The sequence below is a fragment of the Corvus cornix genome, chromosome 10 (assembly GCF_000738735.6).
Source record: "Corvus cornix cornix isolate S_Up_H32 chromosome 10, ASM73873v5, whole genome shotgun sequence".
Taxonomy (NCBI): Eukaryota; Metazoa; Chordata; class Aves; order Passeriformes; family Corvidae; genus Corvus; species Corvus cornix.
Genome location: NC_046340.1, coordinates 15,468,713 through 15,477,671, shown reverse-complemented (window position 1 = coordinate 15,477,671; position 8,959 = coordinate 15,468,713). Strand labels below are relative to the sequence as shown.

Here is an 8,959-nt window from a genome sequence, read left to right as displayed (position 1 = left end):
ACAACCACAATGGATAGTGCAGTGGTTGTATCTGTGCAGCGCACACAGAGATTGTAGTATGGAGAACCATGACCACCCCCTCCTAGGGACTGGCAAAAGGCAGCAAAGATGAACAGAACTGCTTTCAGGTGGCTTCCCCTGACCTAAAGCCTAAAACATTCAGGGTTCCACAAATGAATTTAAGAATAAAACCACAACCAACTGGATTTAAAGGATACAGTCTGTTGCTTAAAATAACCCATGAAAATCTATTCAATGTCCTCCTTAGTCTTACCCTGCCTGTAAACTGTCAGGGACTGAACTCTCCATCTGCTGCTAGAAATGAGAAACAAATGTGTTTTGGCTGTTTGTCATGTATCCAGGCATGTGCTCTTAGATATGTTCCTGCCTGTGGTGGGACATGCCTGTGGTGTGACACCCCTGTTGGGTGACCACATTCACTGGTCTTCTCCCTATGTTTTGGTCATACTACAGACGTACATCTAAGAGGACTTTGGTACCCTTGGGAAGAAGGGCAGTAAGACATTGTCTGAGGGGTACATCTGGCCTGCAGAATCAGAGCTCCTCATCCCTGAGCTATGGCATCAGTTTTTAGTAAGATAGTGGCCTTTGGATGTTTCTATTGCCTGAGTTAATTTATCTGTGTTTTTTTTCACTACAAATGGTATCAGCAAATGTACTCCACTTGAAGAACTGTCCCATGAAACGAGTGCTTTCAGACAAGGAAGGCCAAAGTTTTCGTGCAATGTTTTGCTTCTGTTGTTGACACTACCATGAAGCACAGACAAAATGGTACCTTTTGTGCTGATTCATTTAATGGCACCAGCTGCTCCTGTCCATGGTTCTATCATTTGGCAGCCAGCAGTAGGCACAACATTCCAGTTCCTAACAAGAGAGGTGGTTCTGAAGCAGGATTGTGTAACATCAGTGTTATCCAGCACTAGCAGGTGATGAAGGGATTGCACAACTTATCTGTCCTTCTCCTCACTGCACATCAGATCTGGATGAGAACATTCAGGTTCCCACTCACCTGTCTGATTTGATGTTAATGATGGTGGTGAGGATTTGGGTGCTGAGCCAAAAAATGTGGTACTTCTTCCACTATATTTCTACCATCCCTGTCCTTCTCCTTCCTAGGGACTATTTTCCCCCTCAGTCCTCTCTCGTCTTTTGCATCTTCTTGGTACTTGTCTTTAAGTTTCTTGGCCAAGTGATTTTCCACTGACAGCTGGCATCACTCTCTAGTAGTGGTAATAGCTCTCTAGAGTACTTCCCAGCTTTGTTGAGGTTTAGCAATTCCTCCTCAAAGAGAAACTGTATTGTGAAGAAATGCTGGATGCCTTGTGTGAAGACATAAGAGTCATTATTGTTCATAAAAAATTAGTACACAGTCTGGAACAAAGTTGCTGCAGGGTATTAATTAAGGCAAGACCCAGCTGCTGCTCCAAAACCACACATGGAAATTCACAGTCTGTCATCATTCTCATCTCTCAAACAAAAGGGATGTGGTTTTCTGTGCAGGTAAGTTATATAAATGTCCTTTTACCAGCAGTAAAGCAATCAACAGAATGAGAGATTATATGAATTGATTGCCTAATCTCATTAGGGAACATGCAGCCACAGTACAACAGTCCTGCATAAGCAGTAACCCATGGACATGTTGCTCTGAACAGAGAGCTTTCACTGTTAAAATGGCTGTAAAACAACACAATAAGGATTCTTTTAGCCCGTTTTAGGCAATGCTGAAGTCAGAATTTTACCTTTATACACTGAGTGCAGAATGTGATCTTACAGATAATTGTAGAAGTGTTTTCAAGTATGTTAGATATGGCAGGAAACACATCAAGCATGTGAATGTGTATACTGAGAGTCTTAATGCTGTGCCTTGGTAGCAGCAGTATCTTTGTGCATTATGAGCCTTACTAACATGTCTCAAAGAGTCCTAAGTCTCCAAAAGATAAAGATGCTTGAAAATAAATTCATGAAAAAGCAACTCCATATTCTTTATCTTTGGAGAGGCAGGCAAGAGATGCCTTTAAAAGATAAGGAATACTTCAATTATTTTTTCACAATTTTAAATAGGTTTGGATATCCATGTTCTAAATCCTCCTAAATGGTAACCTTTCTAGCTCCTTTGCCAAGGCACATGACATCACATAACTTGTGTTAGAGTTACACAAACTGATGGAAAAACATTACATTTGAGAATTAGATTCAGCTGATCTCAACTGAAAATCATACGATCAAGAACATTTTTGGCTTTTTCCTGAACTCCACCCTGTCAAAAAGCAGATAGTGTAAAGCCACATTAAGAAACTTGCAGTGCTCACCAAGTGAAAGTACGTGAGCTCTGCAGGTGCACCAAGTTCTGAATTCCTTTCAGGGGCACAGGCCTTGCTGCTCATATTGTCTGGCAGAGCAGCCTGCCGAAGGAAACTCAGAGCTGCCTGGGCCATAGAAACAGCATTTAAAAAATGCACCTCTATCCTCTCTTGCTGGAAAGGGTTCAGAAGCAACTAGAGCCAGCCTGTTCTTATGATATTACATAAGGGTCCTTTGTATTACTCTGTATTTGTCAATCATTATATAGTGAGGCAACTGTATGTAGTTATGGGAAACAGAAACTACAGAGATGGTGGTACCAGATAGGAGGTCTACTGAGCTTGATTTGCACAATCTTTTTAGTGCACATAGGACTCTTTTCCTATACAGTGAGATTCCTGTACATACCCTGGAATAATCTGCTTCCTGCTTCACCAATTCATCTGTCTGACATCCAGCATCTGAATATCAATTAAAAAAAGATAGCAAGTACTGTGTAGGCCTAAGCATATTTTAAAAATAACCTACTAATGACTGAAATGCCCAGACAGTTTAAGACAACTGTGAACCTAACCATTTTCCAACTTAAAATGCAAAGATTAGGCAATTGTATGTGAACAATTTGAAGTGTCACATCCAGTGACCTACAGATTAGAGTATTATCAAGTCAAACCACATACTGGGGGCTATTTTTTTCAATTTAACTCATGTAATAGCTCTTCACATTATGTTAGCATCTTCAAGCAAATCTCAAGGCCATGCAGTAACAAAGAAATTTGTATCCTGGGAATTCCACAAGTGCCTGCAAAACCAGAAACAGAAAATCAGAAACAATTTTGTGTGATCTGTAATCTGTTTTGCTGCTTCTCAGAACAGGATTGAATGTTGTTATAAAAACAGACAGAAGCCTGAACATGCCACCATGTGCTATTCTTACATTTCTACATTTTCATATACATAATTAAGAGTATACTTGGAAACACACATCAGCAGGCTGGGTGGGGAGGATGAGGGGCAGACCGTTAAATAGAGATGTGACTGAAGAGGCCTTCCTCCAGGAGAGGAAATGCTTGTCCTGGGAAAAACATTCAGCCAAGCAGACTATGTTCTTGAGACTGGGCTGTTACTTAAAAAAAAAAAAAAGAGGAGAGGAGAGGTCATCCCTCAATAGTACTGATATGTATTTATGAATATTTTGATTTCTGATATTCTCTTGTTTATAAAAAAGCCCTTTTGCATGGTCAAATAACAAATCCATAATCTCAGTGCAAGAGAGAATAATACCTTGATGTTAGGCAAATGGGATAAAAGGGATAAAAAAATTCCAAAGCCTCACAATTTCAAATTCCTATAAAACTAAACCACTTTATTTTAAATTAATGATTTTGGGGGTGATATTTCATAACCAAATAAGCCAAATGCGATTGGGTTTTTTGCATCTGCTTTTGTGTCTGTCCAACAGCTTTGGAGTATCTCGGCCACCTTCACCCACATCTAACAGACGTAGCAAATTCAGCAATATTAAGTTTCACTAGTTCCAGGAAATGAGGATGTTTTAGTAATGTTCTCAGTGAAAAGAAAAGTTACAGGGTGAAATTAGACTGTTGCTAGACCCTGGAAACCCAGTGTGGGAGTGTGATATGAATGTCCAAATCCAAGAAAAGCTCCAGTTAGAGTTCCCATGTTACTGGACACTGGCACATAACAGTCCCCCATGCCCCTAGGACACACAGCAACAGCAGCTCGGTTGCACTAGGACCTGCAGACAGAAGCATGCAAATTCCTGCTAATTCCATTATTTGTCATGTGACTTTTTTTTTGGAACTGGAGTTCTCAGAATTCCAGCAGGCACAAACCCAGGCATCTAACAAAGTTCATTCACTTTAAAGTGTGCGTATCTTTATTTTGACCTTAACAAATCCAGTCATTATATTCATAAATTACTGGATATTATGTTTCCTGTGTGCATAGGAAACTACTACTGAGTAGGAGCTGCGACAGCTACCATAGCATCCATTATTGAAATCCTTGGTTTATTTTCTGTACCTTAACATTTTCATTGAGTTATTTAGACATGCATGAATGTTTCTTGCAAGGGGAATTTCCAAGTGGCAAGTTTACATATGAAGTCAGTGTGTGTTACTGTTTGCTGTGGAAGTGTTTGTATTACTCCATCTGGGAGCACAGATTACACTCTGGGATTTATCTGTTACAACCACAGTAACTAGAACAACTCAAATAGCAAATGACGAGCACACACGGTCAGATACTATAATGATAACAGCTACAATGCCAGAGAAATATAAGTAGTGAAAAATTCCTTCCCTAGCCTTAACCACAGACAGGTCTGTCTGAGAACCAAAATAGTTCATTTGGTATGTTCCATGCAGATATCTGGTCCTCTTAAATATATTAACACTTACTTTCCCCAAAATGGAAGCAATTTTTTTTTTTTAACAGCTTGCATTCGATCAGTTATATTCTGGGCTTTTACTTCAAACCTGTTCAATAATGTCTTAAAACTCCATTTATAATAATTTTAACTACTTAACTGTATTTTTATCAGCCACATTTGCTTCGCTTTTGTCAAAGCAGAATCGTTCAAGCCTATTCCATCTTTTTTTTTTCCCCCAGGACCCTCCACCACATAATCTTTCTATTGTCTAAAATACGCGTTCCATATGTTAGATTGTTTTAGGCTTTACTGAATCTCTTTTAAAACAGGGTTGCCCAAGTTGAACTGCTCTGATATCCATAGCTTAGCATTTTTTAAATGTTTTTTATCCTGCATTTTTGCACAGTGAATTAAGAATCTGAAATTTGAACCTGCTAGCTCTACCAAGTCATTTTCTGCCTGCCATTTTAACTCCTGATTGACTCCTGTTTAGTTCCTGCTTCATCTCTGCTGCACACCACTGTGTGTTCAGTAAATTAAGCTCTGTGTTCCACTCCCAGCTGAAACATAGTTCCAGACCATTTCACTCAAACAACCAGTAAGTAGCTAGAAGTTATGTTCCAGGATCTGGAAAATAAATCTTACAGCAAATTGGCTTTAAAATGAAATGGCCATGAATTTAATAAAAAGAAATATTGCTATATCCTTTGCTAAGGTTTTGAATGGAAAAGGGAAAGAAAGGCTAGAACTACGTGGATACCTTTTTTCCTGCTCAACTGAAAACTTAAAAAAACCCATTGAATTGCAGAAGAATTCAGCAAACAAAGAAACCCATAATAATTTTAATTTTAGTTGACAAAAATGTTTTACTTCTTTTGATATGGTTGGTTGTAACACTATTTAAATTCCTTTAGCTTTGGGGACAGTTTTCAAGACAATGAAGATGTTAATCTGAAATGAGTAAATTAAACACACTAACACCATTTTTCTGAAATAAATCAGTCTAAACAATCTTCTGACTACTTGTCAGTGAAAAACTGTTCACCAAAAAATGGAGTTTCTATACTTATTGCTAGCAAAGAAATCAAAATTTTTAATATTCTTCATTAACATTTATTGGCAGCTTTTTATCCATGACGATTAAATGCCTGACATTTTTATTAAGTGACTAACTGGAGATCTGATCTTCAAAGGGAACAATTTCATTTGTGATTTCAACTTCCACTAAACTCCCTGTGTTTATAAGCACAAGGGAATTCCAAAGACAACCAAGTCTATCCTCCACTTCATAAAGAAATCTTGAAATAGATTTTAGATCTATGCGGAAAATGTGACTGAGAATATGCTTTGTGGCATTGCAGTATGACCAAAGACCCTTGGGTGATTCCCTACAGCACATTAAGTACAAGAAACATTTTCCGGAGTTATGCTAAGCTGCTTTTCACTTCCTCGTACTTTTGTCCTCTGGAGTCATTTTGCAAACTGGTGGTAAAGTGATGCAGCCCTTCAAAACATTGTGACTGTTTTGAGTTGTCCCTTCAAAGAGCACAAAGATGCACTAACATACTATGCACTGCCATGGCAAAGAAACAACCAAACCTGAAGCCCATGCTAGAAAGACCACGCATATTTTCTAAACGGGTATTTTTATGATCTTCTCTGCTCTGGTATAGTTAGGTTATAATTCCATAGATACATAGTTAATTTTGTTTGATTTTCTTCTCTCTAGCTATGTTCACACTGCTGCTCCTCTCTGCTAGAGAGTACTCCAAAACACAGGTAATCCTGCTGGGCAACTGAGTAATAAAATTCTTTCCCATCAGTTGAAGATGATAAAAAAGCCATTAAAATCCCTTCAGGATTTCCACATCTGTAGACTTGAGCACTGAGAAGCTACTTGTTTTACTGCACCCTTGGTACTAGGATACATAATGCTTGTCAAAGCCAATATTGGGCTTTCCCCTGTGCAGTTTGTCACTTCCCGGTTTCAGAAGAGTTCATGCTTTAACTCCTCCTTACACAGCTCCTCCCTGTCTTGTGTGTTCCTTTCTCCTTTGAAACTACAAAAATCAGCTACACTAGGCAAGAGGTTTGTGAAGCTCTGAAGTCAATTATACAGACTACACCAAAACACAGCTGTGGTCAGTGGGTAGATGTGTGGGTGTGGGTGTGTTAAATATGTTAAAGAGTTTTTCTTTTGAAACACAACCAGAGACAAAATCACTAAGGTGAGTTTAGCATTCAAGATTCCTTCCTTTTATTATGGGGCCTAGATATATAGACACAAATCTTTGAAATCATTCTCTCTAGAAGTAACTGGAGTATTTAAAGCTACTTCAGCAAAGAAGCTGAATTAGCTGAATAACGCATTGGACCAAAGGCACTTCCATAACTTTCTGAATAATTAATTAACCTGGTCGTCCACTCATCACTTAGGTACGAATGTGTGTATCTGATGACTCGATGGAACAGAAAAGCCAGCAGAAAGGCAACTCTGAAAGTGAAGGCTGAGAAAGGGGGAGTGAGGGAACAGAGACACGTAATGTCTAAAACACTCTTATGGCTTAGGGATTCCTCATCACTCTATTAACCAAGAGTCACAAACTACCTGCAATTACTAGCAAAATGATGGGAGTTCATTTAGTAAAGGGTGATGAGAGCATCTTTGGTTTTGCTCCCCTCCCCAGCTTCCCACCACAAAACTGCTAGGAGCCACAACAAAAAAGGAAAGAATCAATATTCTTGTTGGTATCTAAAGCATTGAAATTTAGCAAAACAGCTTCAAATTCTTAGTAAGGTGCTTCAAGGGGAGTTAGGGTTGATCATATACAAATGCAGTAACAGCAGGTCCTCTCAGACATAAATTTGCTCATTGATACTCTGGGTATTCAGGTTAGACACGTTAGGTAAGGAGGAGATGCACATACGTGTTTTCTCCTCACAGAAGTATAATGAGCATGAAGGATGCTCCCCACACCTCACAAGGCAGGTAGTTTTCTTTTCATGTCTAGAAAAAACTTTGTGGCAGCAACTGCATTACTGCTATATCTTCTAGGAGGCCTTGTCAAAGTCTACGTAAGTAGTATTTCTCTTGACTCTTTTCTGTAATATTTGCTGTAGGTTTGCTATGTGACTGCACTGATAGCATGGACACTTTAAATGCACTATCAGTAGAGCAATACCTCTTAGCCTGTAAAGCTGTGAGCAATCAAAACTCTAGCCATCTCCTACAAAGGTATGAATCCATCATCCAGAAAAATGGTAATATACACAATTGTATGAGATGGTGTTTACAATGCATGCAATTCCAAAAATAAGGTATTAATCTCCTTATAGTTCTATGGATTTATCATTGTTACCTAATGCTGTTTCCGGATTCTGTTTTATTTCTGAAGCCTGAAGTTCACTATTTCACTCTTTTTCTCAAAAATTTTAACACATGACCAAAATGGAGACCTCTCATCTATGAAAAGAGAGACATCTGAGCCATTAGGATACCCATGAGGCTAGAAACATACCCACCTAGCAGGGACAACTTCCATATCTAGGTGAGTGTGCAGACTGGGATGGACCCTGTCTGCCCCACAGGAATAAATCTTATCGATCATGCTTCCATTAAGTGCAATGCTTTTGTTTATATGGACTTTGGCCACATCCAATTATAAAAGCAGCGGTTTTTTACCTTCTTGCTGGAATATATGAGTAAATAAAGCTCTTTTACTGAATACCAATGACAAGCCTAACTTAAAAAATGAAAGGCAATGCCCTCAGTGACAGAGAGTTTATGTTCTTAAATAATGTAAACTAAATGTTGGGCTTTCTGTCAAAGTTAAGTACCTGCAACTGCTGCATGTAATTTCTGTTCACTAAGCCTAAAACTCTTACTGGGTCTCCTTTTCTCTGAGGCATTAAATCCTAAACCAGTGCTCAGTGAAACAGTTGAAATCCACTAATTTAAAAGACCAGCAACTTCCACTTGATTTTCTCTCTCCTGTGGCTTGTTCCAAGAATGGAGATCAATAGCTGACCCTTTGACTTTGCACTTAAACGCCAGATAATTAAATTGTGTTATACTGAAATGATGAAGTGATGAATTCTGGGGAGAGGAAGCTACCTTATTTGCAAAACACACTGAAGTATGACACTCAACAAAGAAGGGAACTCTGAAGTTTAGTAAAGTAGCCCTTTTATTACTGTATTTCTCTAATTTTTTCTACTCAGCTCTATGAATGTAATAAAGGA

The 8,959-nt window shown here is 38.7% G+C and overlaps 1 protein-coding gene across 1 annotated transcript in view; it reads right to left on the bottom strand.

Moving 5' to 3' along the window:
• KLF13 (Kruppel like factor 13) overlaps window positions 1-8,959 on the bottom strand; it is a 34,447-nt gene that overhangs the window by 7,430 nt on the left and 18,058 nt on the right. The gene's annotated exons all lie outside the window — the stretch shown is intronic.